Source organism: Pristiophorus japonicus, unplaced genomic scaffold, assembly GCF_044704955.1.
Source record: "Pristiophorus japonicus isolate sPriJap1 unplaced genomic scaffold, sPriJap1.hap1 HAP1_SCAFFOLD_510, whole genome shotgun sequence".
NCBI classification, from domain to species: domain Eukaryota; kingdom Metazoa; phylum Chordata; class Chondrichthyes; family Pristiophoridae; genus Pristiophorus; species Pristiophorus japonicus.
In genome coordinates, this window is record NW_027254416.1 from 101,072 (window position 1) to 127,620 (window position 26,549).

Here is a 26,549-nt window from a genome sequence, read left to right on the forward strand (position 1 = left end):
TCCTCTATCCATGCTAATATATTACCCCCAACCCCGTGAGCTCTTAGCTTGTGCAGTAACCTTTTGTATTAGCAACCCCCCAGGGAGGATAATGGTACAGGCCCTGTTGAGGTGTGACCTTATCCGGCTTGTACAGTCCCCACCCCCTCAGGAATCTGGCTGTTCACACACTTCCCTCAGAATGTTCTGCAGCCTCTCAGTGACATCCTTGACCCTGGCACCAGGAAGACAACCTACCATCTTGGAGTTATGTCAGCGGCCGCAGAAAGGCCTGTCTGGCCCCTTTCAATATTGCCTTCCTGGCCTTGCACCAAGCCCACACCCCCCCTCCCCCTCCCCTGTACAGTTGAGCCACCCATGTTGCCTTGGCTCTGGCTGTACTCCCTAAGGAACCACAGTATAGAGAGTGAGATGCACTCGAGGTCTCCTGCACTACCTGCCTGGTCCTCCATGTCTGTCTGACAGTTTCCCATTCCTTCTCTGCCTGCACACTCTTATGCTGCGAGTTGCCGATCCCTTGAAAGGTGCTATCCACGTAGCTCTCAGCCTCGCGGTTGCGGTGACGCACTCTGCTGCTCAAGCTCTGAAACCCGGAGCTCGAGCTCCTCCAGATGACGACACTTGTTGCGCACGTGGTTGACCAGGACACGAGAAGCGTGGTTGCTCCACAACAGGGTTTCATCTGTTTAAACAGAAACAACTAAACTGTGTTATTTCCTGAAATAATCCCTGCTGTCTGTCCTGAATCAATTAATGTCACTACCAAATGCTGCAATGTTTCCTCCACCTCACAGGGTTCCATCTGTTTAAAGCCACAACAGAAAGGTCCAGTAGCCTCCTGCAGTTTGAGAGAAACCAGTTTTAACAGTGGGGCAGAGTTTTAACCAATGAGGCAGATCCGTGCTCAGCCCTGCCCACTGGGGGAGGGGGGGGGGGTGGGGTGGGTTGTGCAAGCCCCACCCCTCACACACTCTGATTGGTTGGATGACCAACCGCCTGCCTGGTCCTCCAGCCACGCTCCCGCTCTTCCTATTGGTTGGGAGCTGCCATCAATCAGCTGGGCAGTGTGAGCAGAGCATGCGCGGTGGTGAGGCAGGGAATGAGAGATGAGCGGTGGGAGAGGTCTGGTTAATAAAGAACGCGCTTATTTGTACTGCAAAAATGGCCACCATGCGCCACCCTTTGTCTATGATTGGTCTCCATGGAGGATAAGCCACATCCTGAAGTTTCACTGGAATGTGTAACTGAACAGCCCATCCCAAGGTCGCAGTGATTTTGCAAATTGTAACTTGATCCACTTTGACTTCCTGAAGCAAAACAGGACAGAGCTCCCCAGAAGTCAGCAAGGACCAGCCAAAGTGTCTTTCCCCAGTCCCAGTGCATTCCTCCCCCAGCCGAACTGCCTTACCCAGTCCCAGTCTATGCCCCTCCCCCAGCCGAAGTGCCTTACTCCAGTCCCAGTGCAGGCCACCCCAGCCAAAGTGCCTTACGCTAGTCACAGTGCATGCCTCCCCCAGCCAAAGTGCCTTCAGCCAGTCCCAGTATATGCCTCCCCCAATTGAAATGCCTTACCCTAGTCCCAATATATGCCTCCGCAAGCCAAAGTGCCTTATCCCTGTCCATGCCTCCCCCAGCCAAAGTGCCTTACTCCAGTCCCAATGCATGCCTCCCCCAGCCACTGTGCCTTACCCCAGTCCCAGTACATCCCTCTCCCAGCTGAAGTGCCTTACCCCAGTCCCAGTGCATGCCTCCCCCAGCCCGAAGGGCCATACCCCAGTCACAGTGCATGCCTCCCCCAGCTGAAGTGCAGTACCCCAGTCCCAGTGCATGCCTCCCCAGCCGAAGTGCCGTACCCCAGTCCCAGTGCATCCCTCCCCCAGCTGAAGTTCCTTATCCCAGTCCCAGTGCATGCCTCCCCCAGCTGAAGTGCCTTACCCCAATCCAACAACATGCCTCCCACAGCCAAAGTGCCTCACCTCAGTCCCAGTGCATGCCTCCCCCAGCCAAAGTGCCTTACCCCAGTCCAAGAGCATGCCTCCCCAGTCCTGCTTCTCGGCACCACCTGCATGGAATGATTCGGTCTTGGAGGCGGGGGTGGGGGGACTTGACATAAAGATTATAAGAAATAGGAGCAGGAGCAGGCCATATGGCCCCTCAAGCCTGCTCCATCATTTAATACGATCATGGCTGATTCGATCAGCGACTCAGGTCCACTTCCCTGCTCCCTCCCCATAACCCCTTATCGGTTAAGAAACTGTCTATGTCTGTCTTAAATTTATTCAATGACCCAGCTTCCACAGCTCTCTGGGGGGGTTTGTCGCCTGTCAGTCCGAAAAGTGTAGAACAAATAGTTCCCTGGGTTAATAAACCCTGGGGGAGGCGGGCTTCACACAGCCTGAGTGCAGGCCGAGGCCCGAGAGATAACACTCCGCACCATCCGCTTCACACACACCCGGGCTCGGCCCCAGGCCCTGAAGCACAGCACGCAGGCCCTGTGTTTGCCCCCCGGTTCCAGGCCCGCTCAGTGAGTGCCCAGGGGAGCGGGCTCAGCGGTCGCCATCTTGGTCAGGGCGGAGGGGGAAGTGGACGCAGCGGCCGCCTTCTTGGTCAGGGCGGGGGAGCGGGCTCAGCGGCCGCCATCTTGGTCAGGGCGGGTCTCGCGGTGCATGCATAGCCCTTTGTGCAAAGACAAAGGGTGGGCGGGGCTTCAGGGTGTCTGTCAGTTTGATTGGTCACATGTTTGTGCCCAGGTCAGTGGCCCCAGAAAGGGAACCTTCTTGTGCTGATAGTCGTCTGGTGACCCTGGGCCTGGGTTCACCCTATTAGGCCGGCCCAGGCTCACCCTATTGGACCAGCACAGGCTCAGCCTATTGGGCCAGCCCAGTCTCACCCTATCGGGCCAGCACAAGCTCACCCTATCAGGCCAGTAAAAAAGGCCCAATGACCAGCAGAGAAAATCAGCAGCTGATTGATTTTATCCTCACTCTGCGCACAGAGGATGCAGAACTGAACCCAACCATGTAAGCTGGAAATGATGAACATCATCGGCCTTTGAATGTGGAAGGAGCAATGTTTGTCTATTCTGTCTGTGGGAAAATATTTCAAATATCAGTGTGACTGGCAAAGCACCAAGACACACACACATCCGAGTGAGAGTGTTCCAGTGCACTGCCTGTGGAAAGAACTTTAATCAGTTACACAGCCTGATAAACATCGCACTATTCACAGCGGGGAAAAACTACATGTATTGTGTGTGTGGACGCAACTTCAACTGATCGTCCAACCTGGAGAAATACAAGGACGCCTGCACCATGGGGAAGCTGTGGGAATGTGGGGACTATGGGAAGGGATTCAGTTCCCAGTCTGATCTAGAAATTCATCGTCGCAGTCACACCAGAGAGAGGCCGTTCACCTGCTCCATGTGTCAGCAGGGTTTCACTCAGTCATCCGATCTGCTGAAACTCCAGCGAGTTCACACTGGGAAGTGTGGGAAGGGATTAACTCAGTCATCTGAATTGCAAGTTCACAAGTGACTGCGGGGGTTGAGTTCTACTGTTATTATTGCTGGTAATCGCATCCTGACTGCATGATGTTCGTTCTGTCAGTTGGGATTTGTTTCTGCTGATCTTAATAACCCCTAAAACTGGGCTGGAGTTTAATATTTTGATCTTTGAAATAATACAATGTGTCAATATGTGTTATCTCCATGATAAGAGGAGACTAATTGATGTCCTGTTACATTTTGGACCTTTTCTCCTTTCTAACTCTAGATTATTTCAGTTCTCATACCTTTGGTTACTCTCAGGGACAAGGTCCAGTTCCCCATACCATCCAGAGTGCCTCTCTTTGCCTTGGTGTCCAGGGTAGGGATAGCTAACACGCCCAGGATCACTAAACACAAAATCCAGTCTGTTAATCCCATTCAGCTACAGGACTTAGCATGTGCCCACAGCATCTCTCTCACCCTCGATGTTTAAATCGAGCATCATGTCTACAAAGCTGGTTTCAATTTAAAACTTGAATACACTCAGTAAATGTATTTTTAAAAAATGTACAAGTAAACCGATCATGGCAAAGGATTACAGTCCAGAAGATGAACAAGTAAAATCATCATGGCCCAATAACCCAGCTCTATACTCACAGGAGGAAATCTGTTTTCTAAGTCCTCGAATGTCAGTCGGTGAGATGAGCGACTGAATCTCTTTCCACACTCAGCTGGTAAAAGGTCTCTCCCTGATGTGTTTTCACCCAACGCGCATCTGCATCTATTCCCACTGTCCCCACATTTACAGTGTTGAGTCAGCTGAGCACACGAGTCCAACAGGGTAATCTATTGGTTGAAGGTGCATTCACCACACAGAACATGTGTCCTGTTTCTCCCCGTTGTGATTGGTGTTTTTCCAAAGGCTGATAAGGTGATCCTGATGAATCCGGTGAATCTTTCAAATTTTGACGTGATGTTTGGTTTGAGTTTCCCACCTGTAGATCTTCCCCTTCTAATACCCTGCAAATAGAGGTTACAAATCTTGTTACTTTAATACAGGATAGAAATTTCCACTGTGGTAGGCATCAGAGCCGAATCCAATCCTGCCCTCAAATAACATCCACACACTTCCCAGTCGAGGTCACTGGATCAGTATCAAGAGCAGGGGTTCTGGCTAATTTTTGCTCATATTTAGCCCAGTGTTACTGAGGAAAATTATACCCCATGAACTGCTGCCTTCGCTGAGATCAATCAACAACCCAGAATAAGGATAAAACTTGGGAACTTCTAAATCAATATTGCAGAGAGTTCTAAAATTTCTTTGGGGGGGTGGGTTGGGGGAGGGTTAGAAATAATATTTTGAAATGCATTTTACTCCACCTTTAAACAAAACCTTCGTCACACTACACAATTATGAAGGCTTTCCAAATCAAAATCAAATAGATCATCAAAAAGAGGGAGACATTTTAGAAAGGCGCAAGTCACTAAAATAGGCAGCTATAGCAACATAGCAACATAGAAAATAGCTGCTGGAGTCGGCCATTCGAGCCTGCACCACCATTCAATAAAATCATGGCTCATCAGTCTCTTCAGTACTCCATTCCTGCTTTCTCTCCATACCCCTTGATCCCTTTAGCCGTAAGGGCCATATCTAACTCCCTCTTGAGTATATCCAATGAACTAGCATCAACAACTCTCTGCGGTAGAGAATTCCACAACTCTGAGTGAAGATGTTTCTCCTCATCTCAGTCCTAAATGGCTTAGACTATGTCCCCTGGTTCTAGACTTCTCCAACATCGGGAACATTCTTCCTGCATCTAACCTGGCCAGTCCCATCAGAATTTTATATGTTTCTATGAGATTCTCTCTCCTCCTTCTAAACTCCAGTGAATACAGGCCCAGTCGATCCAATCTCTCCTCATATGCCATCCCGCGAATCAGTCTGGTGAACTTTCGCTGCTCTCCCTCAATAGCAAGAATGTCCTTCCAGATTAGGAGATGAAAACTGAACACAGTATTCCTGGTGAGGCCTCACTAAGGCCCTGTACAACTGCGGTAAGACATCCCTGCAACTATCCTCAAATCCCCTAGCTATGAAGGCCAACATACCATTTGCCTTCTTCACCGCCTGCTGGACCTGCATGCCAACTTTCAATGACTGATGTACAATGACACCCAAATCTCATTGCACCTCCCCTTTTCCTAATCTGCCACCATTCAGATAATATTCTGAGCTTCGGGGATTTATCGGCCTTCAATCCCATCAATTTCCCTAACACAATTTTCCACCTAATAAGGATATCCTTCAGTTCCTCCTTCTCAGTAGACCTACTGTCCCCTGGTACAATTGGAAGGTTATTTGTGCCTTCGTTCGTGAAGACAGAACCGAAGTATCTGTTCAATTGATCTGCCATTTCTTTGTTCGCCATTATAAATTCACCTGAATCTGACTGCAATGGACCTACGTTTGGCTTCACTAATCTTTTACTCTTCACATATTTATAGAAGCTTTTGCAGTCAGTTGTTATGTTCCCTGCAAGCTTCCTCTCGTACTCTATTTTCCCCCTCTTAATTAAACCCTTAGTCTTCCTCTGTTGAATTCTAAATTTTCCCATTCCTCAGGTTTGTTGCTTTTTCTAGCCAAATTATATGTCTATTCCTTGGCTTTAACATTATCCTTAATTTCCCTTGTTAGCCATGGTTGAGCCACCTTCCCCGTTTTATTTTTACTCCCGACAGGAATATACAATTGCTGAAGTTCAGCCATGTGATCTTTAAATCTTTTTCATTGCTTATCCACCGTCAACCCTTTAAGTATCCTTTGCCAATCTTTTCTAGCCAATTCATGCCTCATACCAGTGAAGTTACCTTTCCTTAAGTTCAGGACCCTAGTCTCTGAATTAACTGTGTCACTCTCCATCTTAATAAAGAATTCTACCATATTATGGTCACTCTTCCCCAAGGGGTCTCGCACAACAAGATTGCTAATTAGTCCCTTCCCATTACACATCACTCAGTCTAGAATGGCCAGCTCCCTGGTTGGTTCCTCGATATATTGGTCCAGAAAACCATCCCTAATACACTCCAGGAAATTCTCCTCCGCCGCATTGCTTGCAGTTTGGTTAGCCCAATCAATATGCAGATTAAAGTCGCCCATGAGAACTGCTGTACCTTTATTGCACACATCCCTTATTTCTTGTTTGATGCTGTCCCCAACCTCACTCCGACTGTTTGGTGGTCTGTACACAACTCCCACTAGCGTTTTCTGCCCTTTGGAATTCCGCAGCTCCACCCATACTGATTCCACATCATCCAGGCTAATGTCCCTCCTTACTATTGCATTAATTTCCTCAATAACCAGCAATGCCACCCCGCCTCCTTTTCCTTTCTGTCTATCCTTCCTAAATGCTGAGTACCCTTGGTTGTTGAGTTCCCAGCCTTGGTCAACCTGGAGCCATGTCTCCGTGATGCCAATCTGATGTTCATCAGTTCAACACATATGCCTCATTTGATGATCCTTCTAACATATCATCCCTCTTCACTGCTCTAACAACACCTCAGCTTATCTGCCTTATTCCCGAGATTTCTTGCATTGTGGTATATACCATTAAGCAATGCCAAACTCCTTTATTGTCGATTTTCTAGCCTTTGTTTCCACTGCCTTCCGAACTCTGACGCATTTTCTGTTCCCATTTCCAAGCTTTGCTTCTCTCCCTTCTGAATCTAGGCTCAGGTTCCAATCCCCCTGCAAACAAGGTTAAACTTTCCCCAACAGCATTAGCAAACCCCCCAGGGAGGATAATGGTACAGGCCTTGTTGAGGTGTGAACATAAGAACATAAGAATTAGGAACAGGAGTAGGCCATCTAGCCCCTCGAGCCTGGTCTGCCATTCAATAAGATCATGGCTGATCTGGCCGTGGACTCAGCTCCACTTACCCGCCCTCTCCCTGTAACCCTTAATTCCCTTATTGGTTAAAAATCTACCTATCTGTGACTTAAATACATTCAATGAGCTAGCCTCAACTGCTTCCTTGGGCAGAGAATTCCACAGATTCACAACCCTCTGGGAGAAGAAATTCCTTCTCAACCCGGTTTTAAATTGGCTCCCCCGTATTTTGAGGCTGTGCCCCCTAGTTCTAGTCTTCCCTAGTTCTAGTCTCCCCTACCAGTGGAAACAACCTCTCTGCCTCTATCTTGTCTATCCCTTTCATGATTTTAAATGTTTCTATAAGATCACCCCTCATCCTTCTGAACTCCAACGAGTAAAGACCCAGTCTACTCAATCTATCATCATAAGGTAACCCCTCATCTCCGGAATCAGCCTAGTGAATCGTCTCTGTACTCCCTCCAAAGCCAGTATATCCTTCCTTAAGTAAGGTGACCAAAACTGCATGCAGTACTCCAGGTGCGGCCTTACCAATACCCTATGCAGTTGCAGCAGGACCTCCCTGCTTTTGTACTCCATCCCTCTCGCAATGAAGGCCAACATTCCATTCGCCTTCCTGATTACGTGCACTAACTTTTTTTGGGGGGGGATTCATGCACAAGGACCTTGGTGCCGTGCTGGACCACATGATCCACCCCAACAAATCCTACACGGTCCCGGGCCGGACAATCCACGACAACATCCATCTGGTCCGGGACCTCATCCATCATTCCTAGGAGGCTGGTCTGTCGGTCGCCTTCCTATCTCTCGACCAAGAGAAGGCGTTTGACAGGGTGGATCACGACTATCTGCTCGGAACTCTGCGCGCTTTCGGGTTCGGGACGCATTTCGTCGCCCGGATCCGACTTTTGTACGCCGCCGTGGAGTGTCTGATTAAGGTTAACGGGTCCTTGATGGCGCCCCTTCACTTTAGGAGAGGGGTGGGCCAGGGATGCCCCATGTCTGGCCAGTTATATGCTGTCTGCGTGGAGCCTTTCCTGCGCCTCCTGCGGACGAGATTGACGGGACTGGCTCTGCAAGGGCCGGGCGTGGAGGTCGTCCTCTCGGATGACATGCTCCTCGCGGTAGAGGATCCCGCTGACCTGCGGAGGATGCGTGAGTGCCAGGAGATTTACTCGGCCGCGTCCTCCACCAGGATCAACTGGGAGAAATGTTCCGGACTCCTGGTGGGTCAGTGGTGGGTGGACTCCCTGCTGGAGGAGCTCAGGCCTTTTGCCTGGAGCACAACCCATCTCCTCTATCTGGGAGTCTACCTTAGCCCCGACGAGGAAGCCTGGCCGGCGAACTGGCAGGAGCTGGAGGCCAAGGTCGCCGCTCGCCTAGGGCGCTGGACAGGCCTGCTCCGAGTGCTGTCCTACAGGGGTCGAGCGCTAGTCATAAACCAGCTGGTGGCCGCAATGTTGTGGTACCGGCTGGTCACTTTGACCCCTCCCCCTGCGTTTGTCGCCAAGATACAGAAGAAGCTGGTGGACTTCTTCTGGAACAACAGGAAGCACTGGGTCTCAGCCGCGGTCTTGAGTCTCCCGCTTGAGGAGGGCGGTCAGTTGTTGGTGTGCGTCAGCGCCCAGCTCGCGACTTTCCGTCTTCAGACCCTGCAGAGATACCTTTACGTCGAGCCCCCTCCTAGGTGCTGTGCTCTGGCGATGTATTTCTTCCGCCAGCAGCGCGACCTCAATTACGACATGCAGCTCCTGTTTGTGAACTTGGGGGGTGTCAGGACCATTCTCCTGGAGCTGCCTGTCTTTTACAAGGAACTCATCAGGGTCTGGAACAAAGTCTCCACCAAGCGCAGCTCTCCGCCGGCTGGAGTGGTGGCCGTCCTGCAGGAGCCGCTGCTCGGGAATCCGTACCTCCACGACCAAGGTTTTATGTGGCGGTCGGAAGAGAGGGCTGTGGCTGGTGAGGTGACCAGGGTCAGGGACCTGCTCGATGGCGGAGGAGCGGGCTGGATGGCGCCAGGCACGCTGGCGCGGCGCCTAAATTCAGCAGACGTCCGCCACACGGGCGAAGCCATCGAGTTGCTAAAAACAGCTTTGGGCCCTGACTCTGTTAGGTGCATCGAGGAGGCTCAAGCACGTGGGGAGATCCCGTCCGAACTGACCCTCGTCCGGACGGAATTCCTCATTGGCGCCAAACCCCGGAACCTCCCTCGGGGGCCGGCGCCTCACAACTTGAGCCGCCTCGGGGAAATCCCCTCCGTGCCTTTCATTTCCGCACGGAGGGGTTTCCTGTAAGGGCTGCTCCTGCACACTCTCAACTTTGCCATCCTCGCCGGCCGTCTGGACACGCCATGGCGTACCATCTTGCCGTCCGGAGGAGGCGGGGGTCCCCGATGGAGGGCACTCTATGCGGGAGTCCTTCCACTATTCATCGGGGACTTGGCCTGGAGAGTGGTGCACGGAGCAGTGCCGTGCAACAAATTTTTAAGCCGGTTCACGGACTCCCAGGCCGCCTGCAATTTCTGCGGTCTGGAGGAGTCCGAGTTCCATGTTTTTATTGAGTGCACGAGGTTGCAGCCCCTATTCCATTATTTAAAGGGGCTGCTCCTGAAATTCTGGCTGCACTTTAGTCCCACTCTCCTGATCTTTGGGCACCCTGTGCGGAGGGGAGCGGGTAAGTCCGAGGGCCTCCTCGTAGGACTGCTCCTGGGCACGGCCAAGGGTGCCATCAGCCGGTCCAGGCAGCGGGCTGTCGAGGGGGTCGTTCAACCTGACTGCCTGCCTCTCTTCCGCTCTTACATCTGGTCCAGGATGTCCTTGGAGATGGAGCACGCGGTGTTCACCGGTACGCTCGCGGCCTTCCGCGAGAGGTGGGCACCGGAGGGACTGGAGTGCATCATCACGCCCGGCAACCAAATTTTAATTTGATTTTACGTTTTAAAGTTTAATTTGTTTTAATTGCCGGTGCTTTTAGTGTCCCCCTCCCCTTTTATAGGGGGCACTGGAGTAAAAAATGTGATTTTATTGCCCAAAAAAAAAACCAAACAAAAAGAAAAACACAAAAAAATAAACACAAAAAAGAAGAAAAAAAAGGGGCCTTGTCAATGTCTGGTGTGTCATCCAGGTCGGGTGGCACTGATTAATGCTTTATGTTTTGCTGATAAACTCCAAAAAGATTTTCATGCACAAGGACCCCCAGGTCCCTCTGCACCGCAGCATGTTGTAATTTCTCCCCATTCAAATAATATTCCCTTTTACTGTTTTTTTTCCCCAAGGTGGATGACTTTACACTTTCCGACATTGTATTCCATCTGCCAAACCTTAGTCCATTCGCTTAACCTATCCAAATCTCTTTGCAGCCTCTCTGTGTCCTCTACACAACCCGCTTTCCCACTAATCTTAGTGTCATCTGCAAATTTTGTTACACTACACTCTGTCCCCTCTTCCAGGTCATCTACATAAACAGTTGTGGTCCCAGCACTGATCCCTGTGGCACACCACTAACCACCGATTTCCAACACGAAAAGGACCCATTTATCCCGACTTCCTGCTTTCTGTTCGCCAGCCAATTCTCTCCATGCTAATACATTTCCTCTGACTCCGCGTACCTCTATCTTCTGCAGTAACCTTTTGTGTGGCACCTTATCGAATGCCTTTTGGAAATCTAAATACACCACATCCATCGGTACACCTCTATCCACCATGCTCGTTATATCCTCAAAGAATTCCAGTAAATTAGTTAAACATGATTTCCCCTTCATGAATCCATGAACTTATCCAGCTTGTACAGTCCTACCCCCTCAGGAATCTGGCTGTTCACACTCGCCCCTCAGAATGTCCTGCAGCCTCTCAATGACATCCTTGACCCTGGCACCAGGAAGACAACCTACCTTCCTGGAGTTATGTCAGCGGCTGCAGAAAGGCCTGTCTGGTCCCGTAACTGTTGAAACTCCTTTCAATATTGCCTTCCTGACCTTGCACCATCTCCCCCCGCCCAATCCTCCTCCGCACAATTGAACCACCCATGATGCCTTGGACTTGGCGCTGGCTATACTCCCTGAGGAACCACCAGTATAGACAATGAGATGCACTCGAGGTCTCCTGCCCTACCTGCCTGGCCCTCCATGTCTGTCTGGCAGTCACCCATTCCCTCTCTGCCTGCACACTCTTATACTGTGAGTTGACGATCCTCTGAAAGGTGCTCCGAAACCCGGAGCTCGAGCTCCTCCAGATGATGACACTTGTTGCACACATGGTTGACCGGGACACGAGAAGTGTGGTTGTTCCACAATAGGGTTTCATCTGTTTAAACAGAAACAACTACACTGTGTTATTTCCTGAAATAATACCTGCTGTCTGTCCTGAATGGATCCCTGTCACTACCAAATGCTGCAATGTTTGCTCCACCCCACAAGGTTCTATCTGTTTAAAGCCACAACAGAAAGGTCCAGTAACCTCCTGTAGTTTGAGAGAAACCAGCTTTAACAGTGGGGCAGAGTTTCAGCCAATAAGGCAGATCCGTGCAAGACTCGCCCTTCACACACTCTGATTGGTTGGATGACCAACCGCCTGCCGGTCCTCCAGCCCCGCCCCCGCTCTTCCTATTGGCTGGGAGCTGCCATCATTCAGCTGGGCAGTGTGAGTTGAGCATGCGAGGTGGGTGAGGCAGGGGATGAGAGATGAGCGGTGCGAGGGAGCGGGTTAATAAAGGACGCATTTATTTGTGCTGAAAAAATGGCCACCATGCTCCACCGTTTGTCGATGATTGGTCTCCTTGGAGTATAAGACACACCCTGAAGTTTCACTGAAATGTGCAACTGGAACAGCCCATCCCAAGGTCGCACTGACTTTGCAAATTGTAACTTGATCCACTTTGACTTCCTGAAGCAAAACATCACAGAGCGCCCCAGAAGTCAGCAAAGGCCAGCCAAAGTGCCTTATCCTAGCCCCAGTGCATTCCTCCCCCAGCCGAGCTGCCATACCCCAGTCCCAGTGCATGCCTCCACCAGCCGAAGTGCTTTACCCCAGTCCATCCCTCCCCCAGCCGAAGTGCCTTACCCCAGTCCCAGTGCATGCCTCCCCCAGCCAAAGTGCCTTACCTCAGTCCAAGAGCATGCCTCCCTCAGCCAAAGTGCCTTACCCCAGTCCCAGTACATGCCTCCCCCAGCCAAAGTGCCTTACCTCAGTCCAAGAGCATGCCTCCCCCAGCCAAAGTGCCTTACACCAGTCCAAGAGCATGCCTCCCCAGTCATGCTTGGCAACACCTGCATGGAATGATTCAGTCGGGGAGGCGGGGGTGGGGGGACTTGACATAAAGAACATAAGAAATAGGAGCAGGAGTAGGCCATACGGCCCCTCGAGCCTGCTCCGTCATTTAATATGATCATGGTTGATTCGATCAGCGACTCAGATCCACTTCCCTGCCCCCTCCCCATAACCCCTTATCGGTTAAGAAACTGTCTATGTCTGTCTTAAATTTATTCAATGACCCAGCTTCCACAGCTCTCTGGGGTGGGGCTTGTCGCCTGTCAGTCAGAAAAGTGCAGAACAAATAGTTCACTGGGTTAATAAATCCCGGGGGGACACGGGCTTGACAGAGCCTGAGTGCGGGCCCAGGCCCGAGAGACAACACTCCGCACTATCCGCTTCACACACACCCGGGCTCGGCTCCAGGCCCCGAATCACAGCACACAGGCCCTGTGTTTGCCCCCCGGTTCCAGGCACGCTCAGTGAGCGCCCGGGGGAGCGGCCTCAGCGGCCACCATCTTGGTCAGGGTGGAGGGGGGAGTGTACTCAGCGGCAGCCATCTTGGTCAGGACGAGGGGGGAGTGTACTCAGCGGCTGCTATCTTGGTCAGGGCGGAGGGGGGAGTGGGCACAGCGGCCGCCATCTTGGTCAGGGCGGGGGAGCGGGCTCAGCCATTCGGATGAACCAGTCCGTGCCGGTGTTTATGCTGTGCTCATGAATTAGAGAGCCTCAGTATGGGGAGTGGGCAGGTGAAAGCAGCTCTAGTTAGGGCGAAGGGTGCGTAATGAATGAAGAGATGATGCTGGAATCAATGGCGACTGGTGGGGCCTGGTGACAGATTATTGTCAGAAGCCCTTTTCAGGCAGGTTGATGATGAGATGTAACCAACACAACAACTTTATCTGTCTGTTCTTGTCCCAAAATCCCCAAATCTAATGTCACTAATTTATTTTTCTGTGAGAAATGTAGAGGTGTGAAAGAAGGGAGGAAATGAGGCTTGCGCAGGAAAGAAGATTCCTTGAATGAACACATTGTGAGACTGTTTTGTGACTCGCCTGTGAGAGGTTAAAAACATGAAATGGAAAAGGGCACGTCCAGTGACATTTTTATTTTCAAAAGTGCTTTCTAAGTTAATCACTATATCCTAAGCCAAATATGCTATTGACTATCCCAATCACTAATCCCAATCCTAACAAATAACCACAAACCACACCCACTAACCCCTAAACCTACATCTAAACGCAACCCCTAACCAAGGCCAAGAACTTAAGAAATAGGAGCAGAAATAGGCCTCAATTCCACTTCCCTGCTCTCTCCCCACAACCCTTGACTTACCTACCTTTCAAAAATCAGTCTATCTCTAACTTAAATATATTCAATCACCCAGCCTCCACTGCTCTCTGGGATAGAGAATTTCAAAGATTCATGGCCCTCAGAGAAGAAATTCCTCCTCATTTGCATTTTAAATGGGTGACCCCTTATTCTCAGACTATGCCACTTTGTTCTAGATTCACCCACAAGAGCATACAGAGATGAGTGGAAGAGCTAAAGACCTGATAAAGGAAGTATTTAAACAATTATTTTGATGTAAGTAATACTGCAAGGTATGTTAGTAACAAGTAATTATAATCAACTAACCCATCAAAATTAGCAAAGGAGATTACAAAGATCAGAACATTTCAAAGGCGATCACATGCAAGATGTGTGGAGTTCGACTAACTGCATTCAAAAATCGTTAAACAATACAGAAAATAACAGATTTCCAGTCTTAAGCAAAATAGTTCTTTCAAGGGCTGGTTGAAAGGAACGTCAAATGAGTGTAAAGTGAGACACACCAGTTCAGTCCATGACACCCACAAGCCGTATACTCAAACGAAACAAGCTTGGGATTTGATGTGGTAAAAGATGAACTACGTCAGAAGTGAAATAATCTAGAGTAAGAAAAGACCCAAAATGGAAGGGAAGGAAACATTAATTAGTCTCCTCTTATTATGGAGAAATCAAATATTCGACACACGGTGTTTGAAACAAGCTGATGTATTCACTATTTAACAGAACCTTAATCTCCAGCTCAGGTATAGGGATTATGTAGAGCAGCAGAAACAAGGTCTAATTGCTAGAATGAACATGGTTCAGTGCCCATTGCAATCAGAATCTTCATCATAGGCAGTCCCTCAAAGCGAGGATGACTTGTTTCCACGCCAAAAAGGAATAAGTTCACAGGTGTTTCAATGAAGGACCTAATATTCCAGATCCCGAATTACATCCTGAAGGGTGGAAGATGCCTGTGCGTGGATTTTTTTTAACATGTGGTGGCCGTTGCACACCAGCCAGCACATGGGCTTGACAGAGCTAGGTCTTGGTCCAGTGGCAAGGATTAACCAAGACGACTGGAGACCAGCTCTGCTGCACGGACCGAGCGCGCACACATATAGCAGTGTGGGCTGGCCCGTGCTATCCCTGGACCCTCGACCCTTTTAGGTCCCAAACTCACGCCTCTCCTGGGCCCCGGTCACTTCCTTCGACAAACTCTTGCTCCTTCGCCCCTCCTGCTGTGCCTGCCCGCACTGCAATGAGCGACCTGACTTCGCAGCCGTCGCCCTCGTATGCCGCCGCACACTGCTCCCTCTGATGGCCCAGGCCTACTGATGGTCTTGCAGACCGGGACTGCGTCGCCGCACGCTGCTCCCTCTAATGCAGTCTTTCAATCCCAGTAAATCCTCTTCAATTCACCAACGAGGCCTTTCAATGGCAGTGCATTTACCCAGCATTCCCGGCGGGGAGAATGTGCCGAACCCAGACAACAGCGGCCCAGTGCGCAGGCGCGGGGCCTGGCTGTGTTCGGACCATGCGCGGCGCGTGTAATGGCAGAGCGGACACGAAGAACATCTGCTGCGCGAAAGAGCCCGTTTTCAGCAGGGCGGAGGGGAGTAATGGACCTGCGGGTAACCGCGGAGGCATCATAAACAACTAGTGCCCGCCGGAAGTACGGAATAATAATCGGAATACCGGCGGCTGCAACCTCGGGGCTTTCTCTCAGTCACAGGCCCAGGGTAACTGCGGCCATCTTTATACAGGAAGTCAAGGTCAGCGCTCCGCCATCTTGATTCAATGAGCAGCAAAGCGCATGCGCGACCATCTTGGTGCAGGAGCAAGGTGAGCTACGTCAGTGTCTGTTTCCAACCGGGCCGCCTGGATAAAGCGACAACTTAATTATTTTATTATCACTCTTAACATCTTGGATTTCTCAGCATCTCTCCTAAAGGCGCTGCTCAGTGCTAAGCTTACGGTTTACGTCCCAGACAATTGTAACAGGAAAACCCCAGAGCTGTTCACTCCCAGGGTTAGAATCCCCATGTACAGTCCCAGGTTTGCAATCCACGTTAACAGTCCCAGGGTTATTATCTCCTTATAACATAAGAAATATGAGCAGGAGTAGGACATTTGGCCCCTGGAGCCTGCTCCGCCATTCAATAAGATCATGGCTGATCTGATCAGGGACTCAGCTCCACTTCCCTGCCCACTCCCCAAAACACCTTAGCGGTTAAGAAAATGTCTATTTCTGTCTTCAATTTATTCAATGTCCCAGCCTCCACTGCTCTCTGAGGCAGAGAATTCCATACATTTACAACCCTCTGAGCGAAGAAATTTCTCCTCCTCTCAGTTTTAAATGGGCGACCCCTTATTCTGAGACTATGAACCCTGGTTTTAGTTTACCCTACGAGTGGAAATATCCTCTCTGCATCCACTTTGTCGATCATATATTTCAATAAAATTACATCTCATTCTTCTGAATTCCAACGTGTATCGGCTCAACCTATCCTCATAAAACAACCCCCTCATCTCCGGAATCAAACTCAGAACTGCCTCCAATGCAAGTATATCCTTCCTTAAATATGGAGACCAAAACAGTATGCAGTGCTCCAGGTGTGGTGTCACCAATATCCTGTACAGTTGTAGCAGGACTTCTCTGCTTTTATATTCTATCACCCTTGCAATAAAGGCCAACATTCCATTTGCCTTCCTGATTATTTGTTGTACCTGCATATTAACTTTGTGTTTCATGCAAACACCCTCAGGTCTCACTGTCCTGTAGCACTTTGCAATTTTTCTCCATTTAAATTAAAATTTGCTTTTCTATTATTTCTGCCAAAGTGGATAACCTCACATTTTCCCACATTATACTACATCTGACAAATTTTTGCCCACTCATTTAGCCTGTCTATATCCCTTTGCAGATTTTTTGTGTCCTCAATTTGCTTTCCCACCCATCTTTGTATCATCAGCAAACTTGGCTACATTAAACTTGGTCCTTTCATCCAAGTCATTAATATAGATTGTAAATAGTTGAGGACCCAGCACCGATATCTATGGCACCTCATTAGTCACCATTTGCCAACCGGAAAAAAACACATTTATCGCGACTCTCTGTTTTCTGTTAGTTAACCAATCCTTTATCTATGCTAATATACTGCCCTCAACCCCATGAGCTTTTATCTTGTGCAGTAACCTCTTATGTGGCACCTTATCAAATGCATTCTGGAAATCCAAATACACCACATCCACCAGTTCCCCTTATCACCCTGCTCATTACATCCTCAAAGAACTCCAGCAAATTTGTCAAACATGATTTCCCTTTTATAAGGCCATGCTGACTGCTTGATTGAATCATGCTTTGCTAAATGTCCCGCTACTGCTACCTTAATATTGGACTCCAGCATTTTCCCAACGACAGATGTTAAACTAACTGGTCTATAGTTTCCTGCTTTTTGTTTGCCTCCTTTTTTTAAATAGAGACGTTACATTTGCGGTTTTCCAATCTGCTGGGACCGCCCCAGAATCCAATGAATTTTGGTAGATTACAACCAATGCATCCACTATCTCTGCAGCTACTTCTCTTAAGACCCTCAGGTCCAAAGGGCTTGCCTGCCTTCCGTCCCATTATTTTACCGAGGACTACTTCATTAGTGATAGTGATTGTATTAAGTTCCTCCCTCCCTATAGCTGTTTGATTATCCACTTTGGTATTACTCTCAGTGACCGAGTGTTTTTCTGTAATTAAACTAATCTCGGACTGTTTCTGTCCAAGATTAACTCCTGCACGGTCCCAGAAAACATTTTAAGGCAGAGATAGACAGATTTTTGAGCGATAATGGAGTAAAGGGGTATGGGGAGTGGGCAGGGAAGTGGAGCTGAGCCCATGATGAGATCAGCCATGATTTTATTGAATGGGGGAGCAGGACCGAGGGGTCAAATAACCTACTCCTGCTCCTATTTCTTATCTTATGTTAACTGCCCCTAGCCAGAGTCAGCATCCTCTGGGATTGAGCGACAGGGAGGGAAGTCAGTGAGTGTAGAACTGAACCCAGCCAGAATCCGTACCTTCAGGGGAGGGAAACCAGTGAGTGCAGAACTGAACCCAGCCAGAGTCAGCATCTTCAGGGGAGGGTAACCAGTGAGTGTAGAATTGAACCCAGCCAGAATCCATACCTTCAGGGGAGGGGAACCAGTGAGTGTAGAATTGAACCCAGCCAGAATCCATACCTTCAGGGGAGGGGAACCAATGAGTGTAGAACTGAACCCAGCCAGAGTTGGTGATGATAATTGGGAGCGGAGGACAAGCTGCCTTCAGACGTGCGATGTGTTTGAAATTTAGGACAGTGACGGGGAAGTGTGTATGGGGCGGGGATTTACAACTTTGGAGGAACAAGAGAGGAAAAAATGTTCCATACAATCTAAAATTGTCGGTTGTGAATTAATGTCCTTTACTTGCAGTAATGATTTTTGTAAACTCTTTTTCCAGAGTATTCGAAGGGCAGGATTTGCAGACGAGAAAATCAAATCAAACATTCGTCAAGATCTGACTGAATCACTCGATTCATCAGGGCCTGAATATCATCGGCCTTTGAATGTGGAAGGAGAAATGTTTGTCTGTTCTGTCTGTGGGAACAGATTTCAAACATCAGTGTGACTGGAAAAGCACCGAGACACACACACCCGAGTGAGAGTGTTCCAGTGCACTGACTGCGGAAAGAGCTTTAACCAGATTCACAGCCTTAAAAAATATTGCACGATTGACAGCGGGAAGAAACCGTACACGTGTTGTGTGTGTGAACGAGGCTTCAACTGATCATCCCACCTGGAGAGACACAAGGACACCCACACCATGGAGAAACCGTGGGAATGTGGGGACTTTGGGAAGAGATACAATTTACCCGTCTGAGCTGGAAGTTCATTGGCCCACTCACACTGGGAAGAGAACATTCACCTGCTCTAAATGTGGGAAGGGATTCACTCGTTAATCCCACCTGCTGAAACACCAGCGAGTTCACACTGGGGCGAGGCCATTCACCTGCTCCGACTGTGGGAAGGGATTCACTCAGTCATCCAGCCTGCTGACACACCAGTGAGTTCACTCTGGGGAGAGGCCATTCACCTGCTCTGAGTGTGGGAAGGGATTCACTCAGTCATCCACCCTGCTGATACATCAGCGAGTTCATACTGGGGAGAGGCCATTCACCTGCTCCGAGTGTGAGAAGGGATTCACTCAGTCATCCGCCCTGCTGATATACCAGCGAGTTCACACTGGGGAGAGGCCGTTCACCTGCTCCGAGTGTGGGAAGGAATTCACTACCTCATCCCATCTTGCAACTCACCAGCGAGGTCACACTGGGGAGGGGCTGTTCACCTGCTCCGACTGTGGGAAAGGGTTCACTCTGTCATCCCACCTGCTGACACACCAGCGAGTTCACACCCGGGAGAGGCCGTTCACCTGCTTTGACTGGGAAGGGATTCACTACCTCATCCAGCCTGCTGACACACCAGCGAGTTCACACTGGGGAGAGGCCGTTCACCTGCTCCGATTGTGGGAAGGGATTCACTACCTCATCCCACCTGCTGACACACCAGCGAGTTCACACTGGGGAGAGGTTGTTCATCTGCTCTGAGTGTGGGAAGGGATTCACTCAGTCATCCAACCTGCTGAAACACCAGCGAGTTCACAGTGGGGAGAGGCCGTTCACCTGCTCTGAGTGTGGGAAGGGATTCACTCAGTCATCCACCCTGCTGACACACCAGCGAGTTCACAGTGGGGAGAAGCCATTCACCTGCTCTGAGTGTGGGAAGTGATTCACTTCTTCATCCCACCTGCTGAAGCACCAGCGAGTTCACAAGTGACTGCAGGGTTTGGGTTCTGCTGTTGTCCCAGACTGAATCGAGTCCATTCTGACTGTTGGGCTTTCTTTCTGCTGATATTGATTCCCCCTATAACTGGGCTGGAGTTTAATATTCTGGATATTTGACAAATTAATCAACGGGAAAATGGTCAGATAAAAAATAACACTGATTGTGATTGCATCTCTAATTCACTCTTTAAAAAACATAAGAAAAAGGAACAGAAGTAGGCCATTGGCCACTCGAACCTGCTAAACCATTTAATAAGATCACTTTGCTGCCCACTCCCCATAACCCTTCACTCCATTATCGTTCAAAAATCTGTCTATCCCCACCTTAAATATATTCAGTGACCCAGCCTCCACAGCTCTCTGGGCGGAGAATTCCACCGATTTACGACCCTCTGAGAGTAGAAATTTCTCCTCACCTCAGTTCTAAATCCTATATTCTTGAACTATGCCCCTTAGATTCCTTACAAGTGGAAACATCCTCTCTGGCATCCACCTTGTCGAGTCCCCTCAGTATCATATGTTTCAATAAGATCACCTCTCATTCTTCTAAACTCCAATGAGTATAGGACCAACCTGCTCAACCTATCCCCATAAGTCAACCCTTTTATCTCAGGAATCAAACTAGTGAAGCTTCTCTGAACTGTCTCCAATGCAAGTATATCCCTCCGAAATAAGGAGATCAAAACTGTATGCAGTACTCCAGGTGTGGTCTGACCAATACCCTGTACAGTTGCAGCAGGACTTCCCTGCTTTTATACTCGATCCCCCTTGCAATAAAGTCCAACATTTCTATTAGCTTCATAATTGATTGCTTTATCTGCATGATAACTTTTTGTGTTTTACATACAAGGACAACCAGGTCCCTCTGTACTGCAGCATTTTGTAATAGCTCTCCATTTAAATAATAAATTGTATTTTTATTTTTCCTGCCAAAGTGGATAACCTCACACTTTCCCACATTATACTCAATCTGCCAAATATTAACCCACTCACTTAGCCTGTCTACATCTATTTGCAGATGTTTTTGTCCTCCTCTAATTTGCTTTCCATCCATCTTTGTATTATCAGAAAACTTGGCTACATTACACTCAGATCCTTCATCCAAGTCATTAATATAGATTGTAAATAGTTGAGGCCGATCCCTGAGACACCCCACTAGTCAGCGTTTGCCAACCGGAAAATGACCCATTTATCTGTCTTCTGTTAGTTAGCCCACCCTCTATCCATGCTAATATATTAAACCCAAACCCATGAACTTTAATCTTGAGCAGTAACCTTTTATATGGCACCTTATTGAAAGCCTTCTGGAAATCCAAATACACCACCTCCACTGGTTCCCCCTTAGCCACCCTGCTCATTACATCCTCAAAGAACTCCAGCAAATTTGTCAAACATGATTTCCCTTTCCTAAAACCATGCTGACTCTACTTGTCTGTATTATGCTTTTCCAAATGTCCTGCTACTGTTTCCTTAACAATGGACTCCAGCCTTGTCCCAAAAGCAGATGTTAGGCTAACTAGTCTATAGTTTCCTGTTTTCTGTCTCACTCCTTTTTTAAATAGCGGTATTAAATTTGTGGTTTTCCAAACCGCTGGGACCTCTCCACAATCCAGGGAGTTTTGGGAGATTTCAACCAATGCATCCACTATCTCTGCAGCCACTTCTTTTATGACCGTAGGATGCAGGCCATCAGTTCCAGGGGACTTCTCCACCTTTGGTCCAGGGGATTTGTCCATCTTTAGTCCCATTATTTTACCGCTTACTTTTTCTTTAGTGTCAGTGATAGTTTAAAGTTCCCCCTTCCCTATAACCCCATGGTTATCTATTATTGGGATGTCTTTAGTATCTTCTACCTTTAAGACTGATACAAAATATCAGAAGGGTTTTCAAATACTGACAGCTGCAACAAATGGAGCTAAAGTTTGTTAAAACAGAGAGACAGACTATTATCTGAATGGTGACAGATTAGGAAAAGGGGAGGTGCAAAGAGACCTGGGTGTCATGGTACATCAGTCATTGAAGGTTGGCATGCAGGTGCAGCAGGCGGTTAAGAAAGCAAATGGCATGTTGGCCTTCATAGCAAGGGGATTTGAGTACAGGGGCAGGGAGGTGTTGCTACAGTTGTACAGGGCATTGGTGAGGCCACACCTGGAGTATTGTGTACAGTTTTGGTCTCCTAACCTGAGGAAGGACATTCTTGCTATTGAGGGAGTGCAGCGAAGGTTCACCAGACTGATTCCCGGGATGGCGGGACTGACCCATCAAGAAAGACTGGATCAACTGGGCTTGTATTCACTGGAGTTCAGAAGAATGAGAGGGGACCTCATAGAAACATTTAAAATTCTGACAGGGTTAGACAGGTTAGATGCAGGAAGAATGTTCCCAATGTTGGGGAAGTCCAGAACCAGAGGTCACAGTCTAAGGATAAGGGGTAAGCCATTTAGGACCGAGATGCGGAGGAACTTCTTCACCCAGAGAGTGGTGAACCTGTGGAATTCTCTACCACAGAAAGTTGTTGAGGCCAATTCACTAAATATATTCAAAAAGGAGTTAGATGAGGTCCTTGCTACTAGGGGGATCAAGGGGTATGGCGAGAAAGCAGGAATGGGGTACTGAAGTTGAATGTTCAGCCATGAACTCATTGAATGGCAGTGCAGGCTAGAAGGGCCGAACGGCCTACTCCTGCACCTATTTTCTATGTTTCTATGACAATAAAATGAATTAAAGCTGCAGGTTGATTTTGGATTTCTCGGGGATGGAGCAAGACATGATGTGCCCTGAAATACCGCTGGTGTCCAGTAGATAACGCTGTCCCTCAAATTAATTCAGACTGATTGGAGCGTGACTGCTCCTGGAGCAGGAGGAATGAAGGTGACCTCTGGCGTTTGTAATCTGACAAAGAATTGGAAAGATTGGCTACGAAAAATTTTAATAAAAAAAAAATGAAGGCAGATCCGGGTCAACACTGAACATACTGCACCCCCACAGAGACATCACACACTGCCCCCTCCCTGGGGCAGCTCAGGGTCAGACACCGAACATACTGTACCCCACAGGGATATCACACACTGCCCCACCCTGGGGCAGCTCAGGTTCAGACACTGCACCCCACAGGGACATCACACACTGCCCCTCCCTGGGGCAGCTCAGGGTCAGAAACTGAACATACTGCACCACACAGGGACATCGCACACTGCCTCCTCCTTGTGGGAGCTCAGGGTCAGACACTGAACATACTGCACCCCACAGAGACATCACACAATGTCCCCTCCCTGGGGCAGCTCAGGGTCAGACACGGAACATACTGCACACTATTGGGAATGCACCAACTGCCCTGTCTCTGGGGGAGTCACTGATGGAGCGTCCACAGACAGAAAGGGAACTCCTCCAAACATTCTGGTTATGAATCCCGAGTCAGATTGATGCCGAATCACCACATTCTGTGCTGCAGCCTGGGAAGCCACAGAGACCACGTGGGATCCCACAGACCCTGGAGAAGTCCCCCAGACCCCCCCAGCTTTGGCCCACAGACCTGGAACACTGGGCATCCACAGAGGGGGAGCGATCATTCTGCTCCCCCAGATCCCACATGTTAGCTCCACTCTCACTGTGAGCTGTAGGGAGTTCTCCTCCCCTGAAGATGCTGATTCTGGCTGGGTGCAGAAATACAAAGGACACACTCAGGAAATGTGCCCCACTAACTGAGCACTGTACAGAACTGGAGCAGGCAACACCTCCCTCAATTGTCCTGCTCCCAGACTGACCCAGAGCCCCCTCACCCTCCGCTGACCCAGACTGACCCCCCCTCACCCTCCCCGTACCAGACTGACCCAGACTCCCCCTCACCCTCCCCTGTCCCAGACTGACCCAGAGCCCCCCTCACCCTCCCCTGTCCCAGACTGACCCAGACCCCCCTCATCCTCCCGTGTCCCAAACTGACCCAGACCCCCCCTCACCCTCCCCTGACGCAGACCCCCCTCACCCTCCCCTGTCCCAGACCCCCCTCACCCGCTCCTGTCCCAGACGCCCCCCTCACCTTTCCCTGACCCAGACCCCCCCTCACCCTCCCCTGTGCCAGACCACCACCACCCCCCCTCACCCTTCCCTCTCCAGACTTCTTGAAAATTTTTGATAGAGCAGCCCCTTGTGTGGCACTTTATCAGATCGAAGCCTAGAACATAAGAACATAAGAAATAGGAGCAGCAGTAGGCCATTTGGCTCCTCGCACCTGCGCTGCCATTCTATACGATCATGGATGATCTGATCATGGACTCAGCTCCACTTCCCTGCCCGCTCCCCATATCCCTTTATTCCCTTATCGCTCAAAAATTTTGTCTATCTCCGCCTTAAATATATTCAATGAATCAGCTTCCACAGCATCTGGGGCAGAGAATTCCACAGATGTACGAACCTCAGAGAAGAAATTCCTCCTCATGTCAGTTTTAAATGGGCAGTCCTTATTCTGAGACTATGCCCCCTAGTTCTAGATTCCCCAATGAGTTGAAATATCCTCTCTGCATCAAGCTTGTCGAGACCCCTCTCTATCTTATATGTTTCGATAAGATTCCCTCTCATCCTGCTGAACTCCAATGAGTACAGGCCCAAGCTACTCAACTTATCTTCATAAGTCAACCCCCTCATCTCCGGAATAAACTGAGTGAACCTTCTCTTCTGAACTGCCTCCAATGCAACTATGTCCTGCTTTAAAAATGGAGACCAAAACTGTATGCAGTACTGCAGGTGTGGCCTACTAATACCCTGTACAGTTGTAGCAGGACTTCTCTGCTTTTATACTCTACCCCCTTTGCAATAAAGGCCAATGTTCCATTTGCTTTCCTGATTACTTGCTGTACCTGCACACTAACTTGTTGTGTTTCATGCTCAAGGCCCCCCAGGTCCCTTTGTACTGCAGCGTTTTGCAATTTGGCTTCATTTAAAATAATTTGCTTTACTATTTTTTCTGCCACAGTGGATAACCTCACATTTTCCCACATTATACTCATCTGCCAAAAATTTGCCCACTCACTTATCCCTTTGCAGATTTCTTGTGTCCTCCTCACAAGTTGCTTCTGCACCCATCTTTGTATCATCAGCAAACTTGGCTACATTACACTCGGTCCCTTGATCCAAGTCATTAATATAGATTGTAAATACTTGAGGCCCCACCACCGATCTGTGCGGCACCCCACTAGTTAGTTTGCCTACCAGAAAATGACCTATTTATCCCGACTCTCTGTTTTCTGTTAGTTAGTCAATCCTCCAGCCATGCTAATATATTTTACCCCCAACCCCGTGACTTTTATCTTGTGCCGTAACCTCTTATGTGGCACCTTTTCGACTGCCTTCTGGGAATTCCGCTCCACGGTTCAATATGATCATGGCTGAACAGCCAAAAATCCAGGTGGTGCTTCTGACAAAGAAATCCAATGCTGGGCCCAGCAAGAGCAAGTAAAGGGGACAAGATTTAATCTAACAACACGCGGGTTCTTTTCAGAGCCACCCACAATGTAGTACCCTTGTTTAAGAAGGGAGAAAGGGATAGGCTGAGTAATTACAGACCTGTCAGGCTAATCTGAGTGGTGGGAAAATTATTGAAAAAACCCTGAAAGACAGGATAAATCTGCATTTAGAAAGGCAAGGATTAATTGGGGACAGTCAGCCCGGATTTTTTAAGGGAACTTCGTGTTTGACTAACATGATTCAATTATTTGAGGAGGTAACCAAGAGGGTCGATGAGGGTAGTGCATACGATGTAGTGTATAAGGACTTTAGTTAGGCTTTTGATAAAGTCCCAAATGGTAGACTCGTTATGAATGTTAAAGCCCATGGGATACAGGGCAAAGTGGCAAGTTGGATCCAAAATTGGCTTGGAGGTAGGAAGCAAAGGGTAATGATTGATGGATGTTTTTGTGACTGGAAGGATGTTTCCAGTGTGATTCTGCAGGGCTCAGAAATGGGATCCTTGCTTTTTGTGGTTATATATTAACAATTTGGATTTGAGTATAGGGAGTATGATTAAGAAGTTTGCTGATGACAGTAAAATTGGCTGTGGTTGATAATGAAGAGGAAAGTCATGGGCTGCAGGAGGATGTCAATCTACTGGTCAGATGGGCAGAGCAGTGGCAAATGGAATTTAATTCAGAGAAGTGTGAGGTGATGGACTTTGGGAGGGCTAATACGGAATGGGTATACACATTAAGCGGTAGTCCACTTAATAGTGTGGATGACAAAGGGATCTTGGAGTGCTTGTCTACATATCCCTGAAAGTAGCAGGCCAGGTATAAGGTGACTAAGAAGGCACATGTAATGGTTGCCTTTATTGGCCGAGGCATAGAATATAATAGCAGGGAGGTTATGGTTAAGTTGCATAATACTTTAGTTAGGCCACAGCTGGAGTACTGCGTGCAGTTCTGGTCGCCGTATTATCGGAAGGACATGATTGCACTAGAGAGGGAGCAGAGGAGATTTACTAGGATGCTGCCTGGAATGGAGAATCTTAGTTATGAGAACAGATTGGATAGGCTGGGTTTATTCTCATTGGAACAGAGGAGGTTGAGAGGAAACCTCATTGAGGTGTACAAAATATTGAGGGGCCTGGACATAGTGGATAGTAAGGGTCTATTTCCATTGGTGAAGGAGTCTATTATGAGGGGGGCATAGTTTTAGTGTGAGTTGGTGGAAGGTTTAGAAGAGATTTGAGTGGGGGGGCATTCTTTACACAGAGGGTTGTGGGGATCTGGAACTCACA

The 26,549-nt window shown here is 48.8% G+C and overlaps 1 long non-coding RNA gene across 1 annotated transcript; it reads left to right on the plus strand.

The window, feature by feature from the left end:
• The first annotated feature begins 15,479 nt into the window (after nucleotides 1-15,479).
• LOC139253749 (uncharacterized) lies at nucleotides 15,480-20,591 on the plus strand. The gene is made up of 2 exons (XR_011591971.1): nucleotides 15,480-15,773; nucleotides 18,421-20,591. It is a non-coding gene; the product is annotated as an uncharacterized lncRNA (long non-coding RNA).
• Nucleotides 20,592-26,549: the final 5,958 nt, after the last annotated feature.